Here is an 18,930-nt window from a genome sequence, read left to right as displayed (position 1 = left end):
ATTTTGTCAATTAGGAACATTCAGCACCCACCCGCTATCAAGGCAGCTGCCTATCATGTCATGCCCTACCTGCACAGGTGTGCTGGCTACTCAAATGATCCAATTAAGGAGGCCATTTAGTCAGCAGCAGCAGAAGTCCTGTGCCTGGACGCTCCAACAGGGGCCAGACACAAGCAGAAGCAGAAGCAGCAGAAGCAGCAGCAGCACCACCTTTTGTTTTTTGGCTGCAGCAGCAGCAAGGCCCACAGGGCTGGCTAGCTGGCTAGCCAGCAAGCAGGTAGCAATGAAAGTAGGAATCTTTCTTTTTAACCCTGTAAGGGGGTGGTGCACTGTACCCGAAGATACTGCCATATCGGGTCAATGCATAGGGCGACGGAAGCAAGCTTCGAAATCGGCCCCCGTTCTCAAAAATCCATTTAATATATGGTCCCCAGATAGGGGACGTATCAGATATTAAACTGATAAGAACAGATACTACACTTGATCTTAGCCAAAAGGCCGAGAAGCGATAACCGTGAAAGGGGCGGGCCCAACAAGGTCCCCTTCATGGGCACTATCACTGCTTGCTGTCAGGGAGGCTGCCAGACAATTTTCCAAGCACACTCTGGGCTGGGGGGCAGTCAACCACCAGTACACACAGCAGAACCTAAACCCATACCATTATTGCTAAGCAGCAAGACAGGGGCCCATTGCACTCCCACGGGGCCTTTTTAAATGCAATCCATAACCCGGATTTGCCAGGAACCCTTCTTACTCCTCCTACTTGCATGTGACACTGGGCTTAGGATCTGCATAGGAAACACACACACAAGCACACACCTACCTTTGTTGCCTGCAGATGCCTCCTTGGCTGTCCCCAAACGGTATCAAACCAACACCCACGGGAAGCTGTAAGCATAGAGGACATGCCTGCACCCCATTGGACTTACCTGTGTGGGTTAAATCCGGGTTATTTGACAACCTATGGCGGTGATGGTTCTGCTCAGGCAGAGCAGTGCTGATGCTCCTCATAAAGCTGTCGCTGCTGTGAAGGTTCTAGGTGACATCACAAATCCCTTTGGTTACATACACAACAAAGCTGGGTTGTTGTTGTTTACACTCTGCAAGGCCTGTGGAAGTGAGTGACATCATAGCACTGTAGTTCTGAGGGTTCAAGATGGATGCAACAATCTCCTGTTGCTTCTATGAAGGCCGTAATAGACGACATCACCAAACAGCTCCATAGTCACATACACAGCAAAGGAGAGATGTTGTTTACACCTAGTGATGTCAGTGGTATTGAGTGACATCACAGCACAGTGCTAAGGCTCCTGGGCCTGGACACAGCAGCGGCTGCAATATCTCAACGGAGAATACGTTTATATCTATGTGTGTGTGTGCGCATATATATATATATATATATATATATATATATATATATATATATATATATTTCTCCGCCGAAATCACTTTTAAACCCATTTCCACCTTTTTTTCCCTTCTCTTCCTCTTACTTTTTTTTCACGTTTTTTTACGTTTTTCTCCTTTTCGCCTCTTTTCTGGGCGTATTATTCTTCTTTTTCTTCTTTTTTTTCGTCTAATGCATACCCCATCAGTGCAGCAATGCTTATTCAATACCGCCAGCAGATGGAGACACTGGGGGATAATTTTCTAAGGATTTATACTGATTTTTCCTGTCTGAATTTGTCGCACAGAAAGTTGCAGGCCAAATATGTGTGACATTTCTGCGACTTTAGCTTCTAGAGCATTTTTACAACATTATACATAGGTGCTGAATACATAAAAAGCGACTGTTCAGCGACAGACAAGTCGCATCGGCTGAAAGTAGGCCAGAATGTCAGTCCATGTTGGAGCAGGTTTAGATACAGTCTAAAGCATAGATCTCAAAGTCTGTGCACAGAATTTAGCAAGGGCCTCGCACCTTCTGATGCATCAGGTAGGTGCACAATAGCATAGCCTAACCCTCTGTACTTTGGTCTATATTGATGCGGGACATAGACAGCCAGCTGATGACCAATCCATTAGTGCAATGGATGGCTGGAAGCATTTGTCTTTGCCTTTGCAATACCACAGAAGCAATGCATGGTCAATGTACAGCAATGACACACCTGTGTGAACAGCCAGGAGACCCCCCCCCCCCCCCCCATGTTATGTTACATAGTTACATAGTTAGTACGGTCGAAAAAAGACATATGTCCATCACGTTCAATCAGGGAATTAAGGGGTAGGGGTGTGGCGCGATATTGGGGAAGGGATGAGATTTTATATTTCTTCATAAGCATTAATCTTATTTTGTCAATTAGGAACATTCAGCACCCACCCGCTATCAAGGCAGCTGCCTATCATGTCATGCCCTACCTGCACAGGTGTGCTGGCTACTCAAATGATCCAATTAAGGAGGCCATTTAGTCAGCAGCAGCAGAAGTCCTGTGCCTGGACGCTCCAACAGGGGCCAGACACAAGCAGAAGCAGAAGCAGCAGAAGCAGCAGCAGCACCACCTTTTGTTTTTTGGCTGCAGCAGCAGCAAGGCCCACAGGGCTGGCTAGCTGGCTAGCCAGCAAGCAGGTAGCAATGAAAGTAGGAATCTTTCTTTTTAACCCTGTAAGGGGGTGGTGCACTGTACCCGAAGATACTGCCATATCGGGTCAATGCATAGGGCGACGGAAGCAAGCTTCGAAATCGGCCCCCGTTCTCAAAAATCCATTTAATATATGGTCCCCAGATAGGGGACGTATCAGATATTAAACTGATAAGAACAGATACTACACTTGATCTTAGCCAAAAGGCCGAGAAGCGATAACCGTGAAAGGGGCGGGCCCAACAAGGTCCCCTTCATGGGCACTATCACTGCTTGCTGTCAGGGAGGCTGCCAGACAATTTTCCATGCACACTCTGGGCTGGGGGGCAGTCAACCACCAGTACACACAGCAGAACCTAAACCCATACCATTATTGCTAAGCAGCAAGACAGGGGCCCATTGCACTCCCACGGGGCCTTTTTAAATGCAATCCATAACCCGGATTTGCCAGGAACCCTTCTTACTCCTCCTACTTGCATGTGACACTGGGCTTAGGATCTGCATAGGAAACACACACACAAGCACACACCTACCTTTGTTGCCTGCAGATGCCTCCTTGGCTGTCCCCAAACGGTATCAAACCAACACCCACGGGAAGCTGTAAGCATAGAGGACATGCCTGCACCCCATTGGACTTACCTGTGTGGGTTAAATCCGGGTTATTTGACAACCTATGGCGGTGATGGTTCTGCTCAGGCAGAGCAGTGCTGATGCTCCTCATAAAGCTGTCGCTGCTGTGAAGGTTCTAGGTGACATCACAAATCCCTTTGGTTACATACACAACAAAGCTGGGTTGTTGTTGTTTACACTCTGCAAGGCCTGTGGAAGTGAGTGACATCATAGCACTGTAGTTCTGAGGGTTCAAGATGGATGCAACAATCTCCTGTTGCTTCTATGAAGGCCGTAATAGACGACATCACCAAACAGCTCCATAGTCACATACACAGCAAAGGAGAGATGTTGTTTACACCTAGTGATGTCAGTGGTATTGAGTGACATCACAGCACAGTGCTAAGGCTCCTGGGCCTGGACACAGCAGCGGCTGCAATATCTCAACGGAGAATACGTTTATATCTATGTGTGTGTGTGCGCATATATATATATATATATATCTATATATATATATATATATATATATATATATATATATATATATATATTTCTCCGCCGAAATCACTTTTAAACCCATTTCCACCTTTTTTTCCCTTCTCTTCCTCTTACTTTTTTTTCACGTTTTTTTACGTTTTTCTCCTTTTCGCCTCTTTTCTGGGCGTATTATTCTTCTTTTTCTTCTTTTTTTTCGTCTAATGCATACCCCATCAGTGCAGCAATGCTTATTCAATACCGCCAGCAGATGGAGACACTGGGGGATAATTTTCTAAGGATTTATACTGATTTTTCCTGTCTGAATTTGTCGCACAGAAAGTTGCAGGCCAAATATGTGTGACATTTCTGCGACTTTAGCTTCTAGAGCATTTTTACAACATTATACATAGGTGCTGAATACATAAAAAGCGACTGTTCAGCGACAGACAAGTCGCATCGGCTGAAAGTAGGCCAGAATGTCAGTCCATGTTGGAGCAGGTTTAGATACAGTCTAAAGCATAGATCTCAAAGTCTGTGCACAGAATTTAGCAAGGGCCTCGCACCTTCTGATGCATCAGGTAGGTGCACAATAGCATAGCCTAACCCTCTGTACTTTGGTCTATATTGATGCGGGACATAGACAGCCAGCTGATGACCAATCCATTAGTGCAATGGATGGCTGGAAGCATTTGTCTTTGCCTTTGCAATACCACAGAAGCAATGCATGGTCAATGTACAGCAATGACACACCTGTGTGAACAGCCAGGAGACCCCCCCCCCCCATGTTATGTTACATAGTTACATAGTTAGTACGGTCGAAAAAAGACATATGTCCATCACGTTCAACCAGGGAATTAAGGGGTAGGGGTGTGGCGCGATATTGGGGAAGGGATGAGATTTTATATTTCTTCATAAGCATTAATCTTATTTTGTCAATTAGGAACATTCAGCACCCACCCGCTATCAAGGCAGCTGCCTATCATGTCATGCCCTACCTGCACAGGTGTGCTGGCTACTCAAATGATCCAATTAAGGAGGCCATTTAGTCAGCAGCAGCAGAAGTCCTGTGCCTGGACGCTCCAACAGGGGCCAGACACAAGCAGAAGCAGAAGCAGCAGAAGCAGCAGCAGCACCACCTTTTGTTTTTTGGCTGCAGCAGCAGCAAGGCCCACAGGGCTGGCTAGCTGGCTAGCCAGCAAGCAGGTAGCAATGAAAGTAGGAATCTTTCTTTTTAACCCTGTAAGGGGGTGGTGCACTGTACCCGAAGATACTGCCATATCGGGTCAATGCATAGGGCGACGGAAGCAAGCTTCGAAATCGGCCCCCGTTCTCAAAAATCCATTTAATATATGGTCCCCAGATAGGGGACGTATCAGATATTAAACTGATAAGAACAGATACTACACTTGATCTTAGCCAAAAGGCCGAGAAGCGATAACCGTGAAAGGGGCGGGCCCAACAAGGTCCCCTTCATGGGCACTATCACTGCTTGCTGTCAGGGAGGCTGCCAGACAATTTTCCATGCACACTCTGGGCTGGGGGGCAGTCAACCACCAGTACACACAGCAGAACCTAAACCCATACCATTATTGCTAAGCAGCAAGACAGGGGCCCATTGCACTCCCACGGGGCCTTTTTAAATGCAATCCATAACCCGGATTTGCCAGGAACCCTTCTTACTCCTCCTACTTGCATGTGACACTGGGCTTAGGATCTGCATAGGAAACACACACACAAGCACACACCTACCTTTGTTGCCTGCAGATGCCTCCTTGGCTGTCCCCAAACGGTATCAAACCAACACCCACGGGAAGCTGTAAGCATAGAGGACATGCCTGCACCCCATTGGACTTACCTGTGTGGGTTAAATCCGGGTTATTTGACAACCTATGGCGGTGATGGTTCTGCTCAGGCAGAGCAGTGCTGATGCTCCTCATAAAGCTGTCGCTGCTGTGAAGGTTCTAGGTGACATCACAAATCCCTATGGTTACATACACAACAAAGCTGGGTTGTTGTTGTTTACACTCTGCAAGGCCTGTGGAAGTGAGTGACATCATAGCACTGTAGTTCTGAGGGTTCAAGATGGATGCAACAATCTCCTGTTGCTTCTATGAAGGCCGTAATAGACGACATCACCAAACAGCTCCATAGTCACATACACAGCAAAGGAGAGATGTTGTTTACACCTAGTGATGTCAGTGGTATTGAGTGACATGACAGCACAGTGCTAAGGCTCCTGGGCCTGGACACAGCAGCGGCTGCAATATCTCAACGGAGAATACGTTTATATCTATGTGTGTGTGTGCGCATATATATATATATATATATATATATATATATATATATATATATATATATATATATATATTTCTCCGCCGAAATCACTTTTAAACCCATTTCCACCTTTTTTTCCCTTCTCTTCCTCTTACTTTTTTTTCACGTTTTTTTACGTTTTTCTCCTTTTCGCCTCTTTTCTGGGCGTATTATTCTTCTTTTTCTTCTTTTTTTTCGTCTAATGCATACCCCATCAGTGCAGCAATGCTTATTCAATACCGCCAGCAGATGGAGACACTGGGGGATAATTTTCTAAGGATTTATACTGATTTTTCCTGTCTGAATTTGTCGCACAGAAAGTTGCAGGCCAAATATGTGTGACATTTCTGCGACTTTAGCTTCTAGAGCATTTTTACAACATTATACATAGGTGCTGAATACATAAAAAGCGACTGTTCAGCGACAGACAAGTCGCATCGGCTGAAAGTAGGCCAGAATGTCAGTCCATGTTGGAGCAGGTTTAGATACAGTCTAAAGCATAGATCTCAAAGTCTGTGCACAGAATTTAGCAAGGGCCTCGCACCTTCTGATGCATCAGGTAGGTGCACAATAGCATAGCCTAACCCTCTGTACTTTGGTCTATATTGATGCGGGACATAGACAGCCAGCTGATGACCAATCCATTAGTGCAATGGATGGCTGGAAGCATTTGTCTTTGCCTTTGCAATACCACAGAAGCAATGCATGGTCAATGTACAGCAATGACACACCTGTGTGAACAGCCAGGAGACCCCCCCCCCCCCCATGTTATGTTACATAGTTACATAGTTAGTACGGTCGAAAAAAGACATATGTCCATCACGTTCAACCAGGGAATTAAGGGGTAGGGGTGTGGCGCGATATTGGGGAAGGGATGAGATTTTATATTTCTTCATAAGCATTAATCTTATTTTGTCAATTAGGAACATTCAGCACCCACCCGCTATCAAGGCAGCTGCCTATCATGTCATGCCCTACCTGCACAGGTGTGCTGGCTACTCAAATGATCCAATTAAGGAGGCCATTTAGTCAGCAGCAGCAGAAGTCCTGTGCCTGGACGCTCCAACAGGGGCCAGACACAAGCAGAAGCAGAAGCAGCAGAAGCAGCAGCAGCACCACCTTTTGTTTTTTGGCTGCAGCAGCAGCAAGGCCCACAGGGCTGGCTAGCTGGCTAGCCAGCAAGCAGGTAGCAATGAAAGTAGGAATCTTTCTTTTTAACCCTGTAAGGGGGTGGTGCACTGTACCCGAAGATACTGCCATATCGGGTCAATGCATAGGGCGACGGAAGCAAGCTTCGAAATCGGCCCCCGTTCTCAAAAATCCATTTAATATATGGTCCCCAGATAGGGGACGTATCAGATATTAAACTGATAAGAACAGATACTACACTTGATCTTAGCCAAAAGGCCGAGAAGCGATAACCGTGAAAGGGGCGGGCCCAACAAGGTCCCCTTCATGGGCACTATCACTGCTTGCTGTCAGGGAGGCTGCCAGACAATTTTCCATGCACACTCTGGGCTGGGGGGCAGTCAACCACCAGTACACACAGCAGAACCTAAACCCATACCATTATTGCTAAGCAGCAAGACAGGGGCCCATTGCACTCCCACGGGGCCTTTTTAAATGCAATCCATAACCCGGATTTGCCAGGAACCCTTCTTACTCCTCCTACTTGCATGTGACACTGGGCTTAGGATCTGCATAGGAAACACACACACAAGCACACACCTACCTTTGTTGCCTGCAGATGCCTCCTTGGCTGTCCCCAAACGGTATCAAACCAACACCCACGGGAAGCTGTAAGCATAGAGGACATGCCTGCACCCCATTGGACTTACCTGTGTGGGTTAAATCCGGGTTATTTGACAACCTATGGCGGTGATGGTTCTGCTCAGGCAGAGCAGTGCTGATGCTCCTCATAAAGCTGTCGCTGCTGTGAAGGTTCTAGGTGACATCACAAATCCCTTTGGTTACATACACAACAAAGCTGGGTTGTTGTTGTTTACACTCTGCAAGGCCTGTGGAAGTGAGTGACATCATAGCACTGTAGTTCTGAGGGTTCAAGATGGATGCAACAATCTCCTGTTGCTTCTATGAAGGCCGTAATAGACGGCATCACCAAACAGCTCCATAGTCACATACACAGCAAAGGAGAGATGTTGTTTACACCTAGTGATGTCAGTGGTATTGAGTGACATCACAGCACAGTGCTAAGGCTCCTGGGCCTGGACACAGCAGCGGCTGCAATATCTCAACGGAGAATACGTTTATATCTATGTGTGTGTGTGCGCATATATATATATATATATATATATATATATATATATATATATATATTCTCCGCCGAAATCACTTTTAAACCCATTTCCACCTTTTTTTCCCTTCTCTTCCTCTTACTTTTTTTTCACGTTTTTTTACGTTTTTCTCCTTTTCGCCTCTTTTCTGGGCGTATTATTCTTCTTTTTCTTCTTTTTTTTCGTCTAATGCATACCCCATCAGTGCAGCAATGCTTATTCAATACCGCCAGCAGATGGAGACACTGGGGGATAATTTTCTAAGGATTTATACTGATTTTTCCTGTCTGAATTTGTCGCACAGAAAGTTGCAGGCCAAATATGTGTGACATTTCTGCGACTTTAGCTTCTAGAGCATTTTTACAACATTATACATAGGTGCTGAATACATAAAAAGCGACTGTTCAGCGACAGACAAGTCGCATCGGCTGAAAGTAGGCCAGAATGTCAGTCCATGTTGGAGCAGGTTTAGATACAGTCTAAAGCATAGATCTCAAAGTCTGTGCACAGAATTTAGCAAGGGCCTCGCACCTTCTGATGCATCAGGTAGGTGCACAATAGCATAGCCTAACCCTCTGTACTTTGGTCTATATTGATGCGGGACATAGACAGCCAGCTGATGACCAATCCATTAGTGCAATGGATGGCTGGAAGCATTTGTCTTTGCCTTTGCAATACCACAGAAGCAATGCATGGTCAATGTACAGCAATGACACACCTGTGTGAACAGCCAGGAGACCCCCCCCCCCCCCCCCATGTTATGTTACATAGTTACATAGTTAGTACGGTCGAAAAAAGACATATGTCCATCACGTTCAACCAGGGAATTAAGGGGTAGGGGTGTGGCGCGATATTGGGGAAGGGATGAGATTTTATATTTCTTCATAAGCATTAATCTTATTTTGTCAATTAGGAACATTCAGCACCCACCCGCTATCAAGGCAGCTGCCTATCATGTCATGCCCTACCTGCACAGGTGTGCTGGCTACTCAAATGATCCAATTAAGGAGGCCATTTAGTCAGCAGCAGCAGAAGTCCTGTGCCTGGACGCTCCAACAGGGGCCAGACACAAGCAGAAGCAGAAGCAGCAGAAGCAGCAGCAGCACCACCTTTTGTTTTTTGGCTGCAGCAGCAGCAAGGCCCACAGGGCTGGCTAGCTGGCTAGCCAGCAAGCAGGTAGCAATGAAAGTAGGAATCTTTCTTTTTAACCCTGTAAGGGGGTGGTGCACTGTACCCGAAGATACTGCCATATCGGGTCAATGCATAGGGCGACGGAAGCAAGCTTCGAAATCGGCCCCCGTTCTCAAAAATCCATTTAATATATGGTCCCCAGATAGGGGACGTATCAGATATTAAACTGATAAGAACAGATACTACACTTGATCTTAGCCAAAAGGCCGAGAAGCGATAACCGTGAAAGGGGCGGGCCCAACAAGGTCCCCTTCATGGGCACTATCACTGCTTGCTGTCAGGGAGGCTGCCAGACAATTTTCCATGCACACTCTGGGCTGGGGGGCAGTCAACCACCAGTACACACAGCAGAACCTAAACCCATACCATTATTGCTAAGCAGCAAGACAGGGGCCCATTGCACTCCCACGGGGCCTTTTTAAATGCAATCCATAACCCGGATTTGCCAGGAACCCTTCTTACTCCTCCTACTTGCATGTGACACTGGGCTTAGGATCTGCATAGGAAACACACACACAAGCACACATCTACCTTTGTTGCCTGCAGATGCCTCCTTGGCTGTCCCCAAACGGTATCAAACCAACACCCACGGGAAGCTGTAAGCATAGAGGACATGCCTGCACCCCATTGGACTTACCTGTGTGGGTTAAATCCGGGTTATTTGACAACCTATGGCGGTGATGGTTCTGCTCAGGCAGAGCAGTGCTGATGCTCCTCATAAAGCTGTCGCTGCTGTGAAGGTTCTAGGTGACATCACAAATCCCTTTGGTTACATACACAACAAAGCTGGGTTGTTGTTGTTTACACTCTGCAAGGCCTGTGGAAGTGAGTGACATCATAGCACTGTAGTTCTGAGGGTTCAAGATGGATGCAACAATCTCCTGTTGCTTCTATGAAGGCCGTAATAGACGACATCACCAAACAGCTCCATAGTCACATACACAGCAAAGGAGAGATGTTGTTTACACCTAGTGATGTCAGTGGTATTGAGTGACATCACAGCACAGTGCTAAGGCTCCTGGGCCTGGACACAGCAGCGGCTGCAATATCTCAACGGAGAATACGTTTATATCTATGTGTGTGTGTGCGCATATATATATATATATATATATATATATATTTCTCCGCTGAAATCACTTTTAAACCCATTTCCACCTTTTTTTCCCTTCTCTTCCTCTTACTTTTTTTTCACGTTTTTTTACGTTTTTCTCCTTTTCGCCTCTTTTCTGGGCGTATTATTCTTCTTTTTCTTCTTTTTTTTCGTCTAATGCATACCCCATCAGTGCAGCAATGCTTATTCAATACCGCCAGCAGATGGAGACACTGGGGGATAATTTTCTAAGGATTTATACTGATTTTTCCTGTCTGAATTTGTCGCACAGAAAGTTGCAGGCCAAATATGTGTGACATTTCTGCGACTTTAGCTTCTAGAGCATTTTTACAACATTATACATAGGTGCTGAATACATAAAAAGCGACTGTTCAGCGACAGACAAGTCGCATCGGCTGAAAGTAGGCCAGAATGTCAGTCCATGTTGGAGCAGGTTTAGATACAGTCTAAAGCATAGATCTCAAAGTCTGTGCACAGAATTTAGCAAGGGCCTCGCACCTTCTGATGCATCAGGTAGGTGCACAATAGCATAGCCTAACCCTCTGTACTTTGGTCTATATTGATGCGGGACATAGACAGCCAGCTGATGACCAATCCATTAGTGCAATGGATGGCTGGAAGCATTTGTCTTTGCCTTTGCAATACCACAGAAGCAATGCATGGTCAATGTACAGCAATGACACACCTGTGTGAACAGCCAGGAGACCCCCCCCCCCCCCCCCCATGTTATGTTACATAGTTACATAGTTAGTACGGTCGAAAAAAGACATATGTCCATCACGTTCAACCAGGGAATTAAGGGGTAGGGGTGTGGCGCGATATTGGGGAAGGGATGAGATTTTATATTTCTTCATAAGCATTAATCTTATTTTGTCAATTAGGAACATTCAGCACCCACCCCGCTATCAAGGCAGCTGCCTATCATGTCATGCCCTACCTGCACAGGTGTGCTGGCTACTCAAATGATCCAATTAAGGAGGCCATTTAGTCAGCAGCAGCAGAAGTCCTGTGCCTGGACGCTCCAACAGGGGCCAGACACAAGCAGAAGCAGAAGCAGCAGAAGCAGCAGCAGCACCACCTTTTGTTTTTTGGCTGCAGCAGCAGCAAGGCCCACAGGGCTGGCTAGCTGGCTAGCCAGCAAGCAGGTAGCAATGAAAGTAGGAATCTTTCTTTTTAACCCTGTAAGGGGGTGGTGCACTGTACCCGAAGATACTGCCATATCGGGTCAATGCATAGGGCGACGGAAGCAAGCTTCGAAATCGGCCCCCGTTCTCAAAAATCCATTTAATATATGGTCCCCAGATAGGGGACGTATCAGATATTAAACTGATAAGAACAGATACTACACTTGATCTTAGCCAAAAGGCCGAGAAGCGATAACCGTGAAAGGGGCGGGCCCAACAAGGTCCCCTTCATGGGCACTATCACTGCTTGCTGTCAGGGAGGCTGCCAGACAATTTTCCATGCACACTCTGGGCTGGGGGGCAGTCAACCACCAGTACACACAGCAGAACCTAAACCCATACCATTATTGCTAAGCAGCAAGACAGGGGCCCATTGCACTCCCACGGGGCCTTTTTAAATGCAATCCATAACCCGGATTTGCCAGGAACCCTTCTTACTCCTCCTACTTGCATGTGACACTGGGCTTAGGATCTGCATAGGAAACACACACACAAGCACACACCTACCTTTGTTGCCTGCAGATGCCTCCTTGGCTGTCCCCAAACGGTATCAAACCAACACCCACGGGAAGCTGTAAGCATAGAGGACATGCCTGCACCCCATTGGACTTACCTGTGTGGGTTAAATCCGGGTTATTTGACAACCTATGGCGGTGATGGTTCTGCTCAGGCAGAGCAGTGCTGATGCTCCTCATAAAGCTGTCGCTGCTGTGAAGGTTCTAGGTGACATCACAAATCCCTTTGGTTACATACACAACAAAGCTGGGTTGTTGTTGTTTACACTCTGCAAGGCCTGTGGAAGTGAGTGACATCATAGCACTGTAGTTCTGAGGGTTCAAGATGGATGCAACAATCTCCTGTTGCTTCTATGAAGGCCGTAATAGACGACATCACCAAACAGCTCCATAGTCACATACACAGCAAAGGAGAGATGTTGTTTACACCTAGTGATGTCAGTGGTATTGAGTGACATCACAGCACAGTGCTAAGGCTCCTGGGCCTGGACACAGCAGCGGCTGCAATATCTCAACGGAGAATACGTTTATATCTATGTGTGTGTGTGCGCATATATATATATATATATATATATATATATATATATATATATATATTTCTCCGCCGAAATCACTTTTAAACCCATTTCCACCTTTTTTTCCCTTCTCTTCCTCTTACTTTTTTTTCACGTTTTTTTACGTTTTTCTCCTTTTCGCCTCTTTTCTGGGCGTATTATTCTTCTTTTTCTTCTTTTTTTTCGTCTAATGCATACCCCATCAGTGCAGCAATGCTTATTCAATACCGCCAGCAGATGGAGACACTGGGGGATAATTTTCTAAGGATTTATACTGATTTTTCCTGTCTGAATTTGTCGCACAGAAAGTTGCAGGCCAAATATGTGTGACATTTCTGCGACTTTAGCTTCTAGAGCATTTTTACAACATTATACATAGGTGCTGAATACATAAAAAGCGACTGTTCAGCGACAGACAAGTCGCATCGGCTGAAAGTAGGCCAGAATGTCAGTCCATGTTGGAGCAGGTTTAGATACAGTCTAAAGCATAGATCTCAAAGTCTGTGCACAGAATTTAGCAAGGGCCTCGCACCTTCTGATGCATCAGGTAGGTGCACAATAGCATAGCCTAACCCTCTGTACTTTGGTCTATATTGATGCGGGACATAGACAGCCAGCTGATGACCAATCCATTAGTGCAATGGATGGCTGGAAGCATTTGTCTTTGCCTTTGCAATACCACAGAAGCAATGCATGGTCAATGTACAGCAATGACACACCTGTGTGAACAGCCAGGAGACCCCCCCCCCCCCCCATGTTATGTTACATAGTTACATAGTTAGTACGGTCGAAAAAAGACATATGTCCATCACGTTCAACCAGGGAATTAAGGGGTAGGGGTGTGGCGCGATATTGGGGAAGGGATGAGATTTTATATTTCTTCATAAGCATTAATCTTATTTTGTCAATTAGGAACATTCAGCACCCACCCGCTATCAAGGCAGCTGCCTATCATGTCATGCCCTACCTGCACAGGTGTGCTGGCTACTCAAATGATCCAATTAAGGAGGCCATTTAGTCAGCAGCAGCAGAAGTCCTGTGCCTGGACGCTCCAACAGGGGCCAGACACAAGCAGAAGCAGAAGCAGCAGAAGCAGCAGCAGCACCACCTTTTGTTTTTTGGCTGCAGCAGCAGCAAGGCCCACAGGGCTGGCTAGCTGGCTAGCCAGCAAGCAGGTAGCAATGAAAGTAGGAATCTTTCTTTTTAACCCTGTAAGGGGGTGGTGCACTGTACCCGAAGATACTGCCATATCGGGTCAATGCATAGGGCGACGGAAGCAAGCTTCGAAATCGGCCCCCGTTCTCAAAAATCCATTTAATATATGGTCCCCAGATAGGGGACGTATCAGATATTAAACTGATAAGAACAGATACTACACTTGATCTTAGCCAAAAGGCCGAGAAGCGATAACCGTGAAAGGGGCGGGCCCAACAAGGTCCCCTTCATGGGCACTATCACTGCTTGCTGTCAGGGAGGCTGCCAGACAATTTTCCATGCACACTCTGGGCTGGGGGGCAGTCAACCACCAGTACACACAGCAGAACCTAAACCCATACCATTATTGCTAAGCAGCAAGACAGGGGCCCATTGCACTCCCACGGGGCCTTTTTAAATGCAATCCATAACCCGGATTTGCCAGGAACCCTTCTTACTCCTCCTACTTGCATGTGACACTGGGCTTAGGATCTGCATAGGAAACACACACACAAGCACACACCTACCTTTGTTGCCTGCAGATGCCTCCTTGGCTGTCCCCAAACGGTATCAAACCAACACCCACGGGAAGCTGTAAGCATAGAGGACATGCCTGCACCCCATTGGACTTACCTGTGTGGGTTAAATCCGGGTTATTTGACAACCTATGGCGGTGATGGTTCTGCTCAGGCAGAGCAGTGCTGATGCTCCTCATAAAGCTGTCGCTGCTGTGAAGGTTCTAGGTGACATCACAAATCCCTTTGGTTACATACACAACAAAGCTGGGTTGTTGTTGTTTACACTCTGCAAGGCCTGTGGAAGTGAGTGACATCATAGCACTGTAGTTCTGAGGGTTCAAGATGGATGCAACAATCTCCTGTTGCTTCTATGAAGGCCGTAATAGACGACATCACCAAACAGCTCCATAGTCACATACACAGCAAAGGAGAGATGTTGTTTACACCTAGTGATGTCAGTGGTATTGAGTGACATCACAGCACAGTGCTAAGGCTCCTGGGCCTGGACACAGCAGCGGCTGCAATATCTCAACGGAGAATACGTTTATATCTATGTGTGTGTGTGCGCATATATATATATATATATATATATATATATATATATATATATATATTTCTCCGCCGAAATCACTTTTAAACCCATTTCCACCTTTTTTTCCCTTCTCTTCCTCTTACTTTTTTTTCACGTTTTTTTACGTTTTTCTCCTTTTCGCCTCTTTTCTGGGCGTATTATTCTTCTTTTTCTTCTTTTTTTTCGTCTAATGCATACCCCATCAGTGCAGCAATGCTTATTCAATACCGCCAGCAGATGGAGACACTGGGGGATAATTTTCTAAGGATTTATACTGATTTTTCCTGTCTGAATTTGTCGCACAGAAAGTTGCAGGCCAAATATGTGTGACATTTCTGCGACTTTAGCTTCTAGAGCATTTTTACAACATTATACATAGGTGCTGAATACATAAAAAGCGACTGTTCAGCGACAGACAAGTCGCATCGGCTGAAAGTAGGCCAGAATGTCAGTCCATGTTGGAGCAGGTTTAGATACAGTCTAAAGCATAGATCTCAAAATCTGTGCACAGAATTTAGCAAGGGCCTCGCACCTTCTGATGCATCAGGTAGGTGCACAATAGCATAGCCTAACCCTCTGTACTTTGGTCTATATTGATGCGGGACATAGACAGCCAGCTGATGACCAATCCATTAGTGCAATGGATGGCTGGAAGCATTTGTCTTTGCCTTTGCAATACCACAGAAGCAATGCATGGTCAATGTACAGCAATGACACACCTGTGTGAACAGCCAGGAGACCCCCCCCCCCCCCCCATGTTATGTTACATAGTTACATAGTTAGTACGGTCGAAAAAAGACATATGTCCATCACGTTCAACCAGGGAATTAAGGGGTAGGGGTGTGGCGCGATATTGGGGAAGGGATGAGATTTTATATTTCTTCATAAGCATTAATCTTATTTTGTCAATTAGGAACATTCAGCACCCACCCGCTATCAAGGCAGCTGCCTATCAGGTGTGCTGGCTACTCAAATGATCCAATTAAGGAGGCCATTTAGTCAGCAGCAGCAGAAGTCCTGTGCCTGGACGCTCCAACAGGGGCCAGACACAAGCAGAAGCAGAAGCAGCAGAAGCACCACCTTTTGTTTTTTGGCTGCAGCAGCAGCAAGGCCCACAGGGCTGGCTAGCTGGCTAGCCAGCAAGCAGGTAGCAATGAAAGTAGGAATCTTTCTTTTTAACCCTGTAAGGGGGTGGTGCACTGTACCCGAAGATACTGCCATATCGGGTCAATGCATAGGGCGACGGAAGCAAGCTTCGAAATCGGCCCCCGTTCTCAAAAATCCATTTAATATATGGTCCCCAGATAGGGGACGTATCAGATATTAAACTGATAAGAACAGATACTACACTTGATCTTAGCCAAAAGGCCGAGAAGCGATAACCGTGAAAGGGGCGGGCCCAACAAGGTCCCCTTCATGGGCACTATCACTGCTTGCTGTCAGGGAGGCTGCCAGACAATTTTCCATGCACACTCTGGGCTGGGGGGCAGTCAACCACCAGTACACACAGCAGAACCTAAACCCATACCATTATTGCTAAGCAGCAAGACAGGGGCCCATTGCACTCCCACGGGGCCTTTTTAAATGCAATCCATAACCCGGATTTGCCAGGAACCCTTCTTACTCCTCCTACTTGCATGTGACACTGGGCTTAGGATCTGCATAGGAAACACACACACAAGCACACACCTACCTTTGTTGCCTGCAGATGCCTCCTTGGCTGTCCCCAAACGGTATCAAACCAACACCCACGGGAAGCTGTAAGCATAGAGGACATGCCTGCACCCCATTGGACTTACCTGTGTGGGTTAAATCCGGGTTATTTGACAACCTATGGCGGTGATGGTTCTGCTCAGGCAGAGCAGTGCTGATGCTCCTCATAAAGCTGTCGCTGCTGTGAAGGTTCTAGGTGACATCACAAATCCCTTTGGTTACATACACAACAAAGCTGGGTTGTTGTTGTTTACACTCTGCAAGGCCTGTGGAAGTGAGTGACATCATAGCACTGTAGTTCTGAGGGTTCAAGATGGATGCAACAATCTCCTGTTGCTTCTATGAAGGCCGTAATAGACGACATCACCAAACAGCTCCATAGTCACATACACAGCAAAGGAGAGATGTTGTTTACACCTAGTGATGTCAGTGGTATTGAGTGACATCACAGCACAGTGCTAAGGCTCCTGGGCCTGGACACAGCAGCGGCTGCAATATCTCAACGGAGAATACGTTTATATCTATGTGTGTGTGTGCGCATATATATATATATATATATATATATATATATATATATTTCTCCGCCGAAATCACTTTTAAACCCATTTCCACCTTTTTTTCCCTTCTCTTCCTCTTACTTTTTTTTCACGTTTTTTTACGTTTTTCTCCTTTTCGCCTCTTTTCTGGGCGTATTATTCTTCTTTTTCTTCTTTTTTTTCGTCTAATGCATACCCCATCAGTGCAGCAATGCTTATTCAATACCGCCAGCAGATGGAGACACTGGGGGATAATTTTCTAAGGATTTATACTGATTTTTCCTGTCTGAATTTGTCGCACAGAAAGTTGCAGGCCAAATATGTGTGACATTTCTGCGACTTTAGCTTCTAGAGCATTTTTACAACATTATACATAGGTGCTGAATACATAAAAAGCGACTGTTCAGCGACAGACAAGTCGCATCGGCTGAAAGTAGGCCAGAATGTCAGTCCATGTTGGAGCAGGTTTAGATACAGTCTAAAGCATAGATCTCAAAGTCTGTGCACAGAATTTAGCAAGGGCCTCGCACCTTCTGATGCATCAGGTAGGTGCACAATAGCATAGCCTAACCCTCTGTACTTTGGTCTATATTGATGCGGGACATAGACAGCCAGCTGATGACCAATCCATTAGTGCAATGGATGGCTGGAAGCATTTGTCTTTGCCTTTGCAATACCACAGAAGCAATGCATGGTCAATGTACAGCAATGACACACCTGTGTGAACAGCCAGGAGACCCCCCCCCCCCCCCCATGTTATGTTACATAGTTACATAGTTAGTACGGTCGAAAAAAGACATATGTCCATCACGTTCAACCAGGGAATTAAGGGGTAGGGGTGTGGCGCGATATTGGGGAAGGGATGAGATTTTATATTTCTTCATAAGCATTAATCTTATTTTGTCAATTAGGAACATTCAGCACCCACCCGCTATCAAGGCAGCTGCCTATCATGTCATGCCCTACCTGCACAGGTGTGCTGGCTACTCAAATGATCCAATTAAGGAGGCCATTTAGTCAGCAGCAGCAGAAGTCCTGTGCCTGGATGCTCCAACAGGGGCCAGACACAAGCAGAAGCAGAAGCAGCAGAAGCAGCAGCAGCAGCACCACCTTTTGTTTTTTGGCTGCAGCAGCAGCAAGGCCCACAGGGCTGGCTAGCTGGCTAGCCAGCAAGCAGGTAGCAATGAAAGTAGGAATCTTTCTTTTTAACCCTGTAAGGGGGTGGTGCACTGTACCCGAAGATACTGCCATATCGGGTCAATGCATAGGGCGACGGAAGCAAGCTTCGAAATCGGCCCCCGTTCTCAAAAATCCATTTAATATATGGTCCCCAGATAGGGGACGTATCAGATATTAAACTGATAAGAACAGATTTTTTTTTTTTTTTTTTTATCTAAAGCCGAGGAACGTGCTTTCGATTCACCCAAAGTGCAAGAAAAAGTGCAAACGTGTTACACTAAAAAAACGTGCACAAAGGATGCGGTCTATCGCAAGCCCTTCTCCGATAGGAGAGAGGCCCCCCAACAAACCTTACCCTTCGCCTCCGGACCAAAAGGTACCTGCGAGGTTCC

General features: G+C 46.2%; 9 non-coding genes across 9 annotated transcripts; all 9 read right to left on the bottom strand.

The window, feature by feature from the left end:
- Positions 1–319: 319 nt before the first annotated feature.
- On the bottom strand, positions 320–510 carry LOC130302029 (U2 spliceosomal RNA). The gene has a single exon (XR_008852355.1). It is a non-coding gene; the product is annotated as a U2 spliceosomal RNA (small nuclear RNA).
- Positions 511–2,608: 2,098 nt separating this feature from the next.
- LOC130302028 (U2 spliceosomal RNA) lies at positions 2,609–2,799 on the bottom strand. The gene has a single exon (XR_008852354.1). It is a non-coding gene; the product is annotated as a U2 spliceosomal RNA (small nuclear RNA).
- Positions 2,800–4,910: 2,111 nt separating this feature from the next.
- LOC130302027 (U2 spliceosomal RNA) lies at positions 4,911–5,101 on the bottom strand. Its single transcript, XR_008852353.1, has one exon. It is a non-coding gene; the product is annotated as a U2 spliceosomal RNA (small nuclear RNA).
- A 2,105-nt stretch (positions 5,102–7,206) lies between these two features.
- LOC130302026 (U2 spliceosomal RNA) lies at positions 7,207–7,397 on the bottom strand. Its single transcript, XR_008852352.1, has one exon. It is a non-coding gene; the product is annotated as a U2 spliceosomal RNA (small nuclear RNA).
- A 2,093-nt stretch (positions 7,398–9,490) lies between these two features.
- LOC130302025 (U2 spliceosomal RNA) lies at positions 9,491–9,681 on the bottom strand. The gene has a single exon (XR_008852351.1). It is a non-coding gene; the product is annotated as a U2 spliceosomal RNA (small nuclear RNA).
- A 2,080-nt stretch (positions 9,682–11,761) lies between these two features.
- Positions 11,762–11,952, bottom strand: LOC130302024 (U2 spliceosomal RNA). Its single transcript, XR_008852350.1, has one exon. It is a non-coding gene; the product is annotated as a U2 spliceosomal RNA (small nuclear RNA).
- Positions 11,953–14,044: 2,092 nt separating this feature from the next.
- On the bottom strand, positions 14,045–14,235 carry LOC130302023 (U2 spliceosomal RNA). The gene has a single exon (XR_008852349.1). It is a non-coding gene; the product is annotated as a U2 spliceosomal RNA (small nuclear RNA).
- Positions 14,236–16,299: 2,064 nt separating this feature from the next.
- On the bottom strand, positions 16,300–16,490 carry LOC130302022 (U2 spliceosomal RNA). The gene has a single exon (XR_008852348.1). It is a non-coding gene; the product is annotated as a U2 spliceosomal RNA (small nuclear RNA).
- A 2,088-nt stretch (positions 16,491–18,578) lies between these two features.
- LOC130302048 (U2 spliceosomal RNA) lies at positions 18,579–18,763 on the bottom strand. The gene has a single exon (XR_008852370.1). It is a non-coding gene; the product is annotated as a U2 spliceosomal RNA (small nuclear RNA).
- Between the last annotated feature and the right edge of the window lie 167 nt (positions 18,764–18,930).

This window comes from Hyla sarda, unplaced genomic scaffold (genome assembly GCF_029499605.1).
Source record: "Hyla sarda isolate aHylSar1 unplaced genomic scaffold, aHylSar1.hap1 scaffold_1147, whole genome shotgun sequence".
In the NCBI taxonomy this organism is placed as follows: Eukaryota; Metazoa; Chordata; class Amphibia; order Anura; family Hylidae; genus Hyla; species Hyla sarda.
Note: the sequence above shows the minus strand (reverse complement) of the source record. Positions and strands in the feature narration are given on the sequence as shown.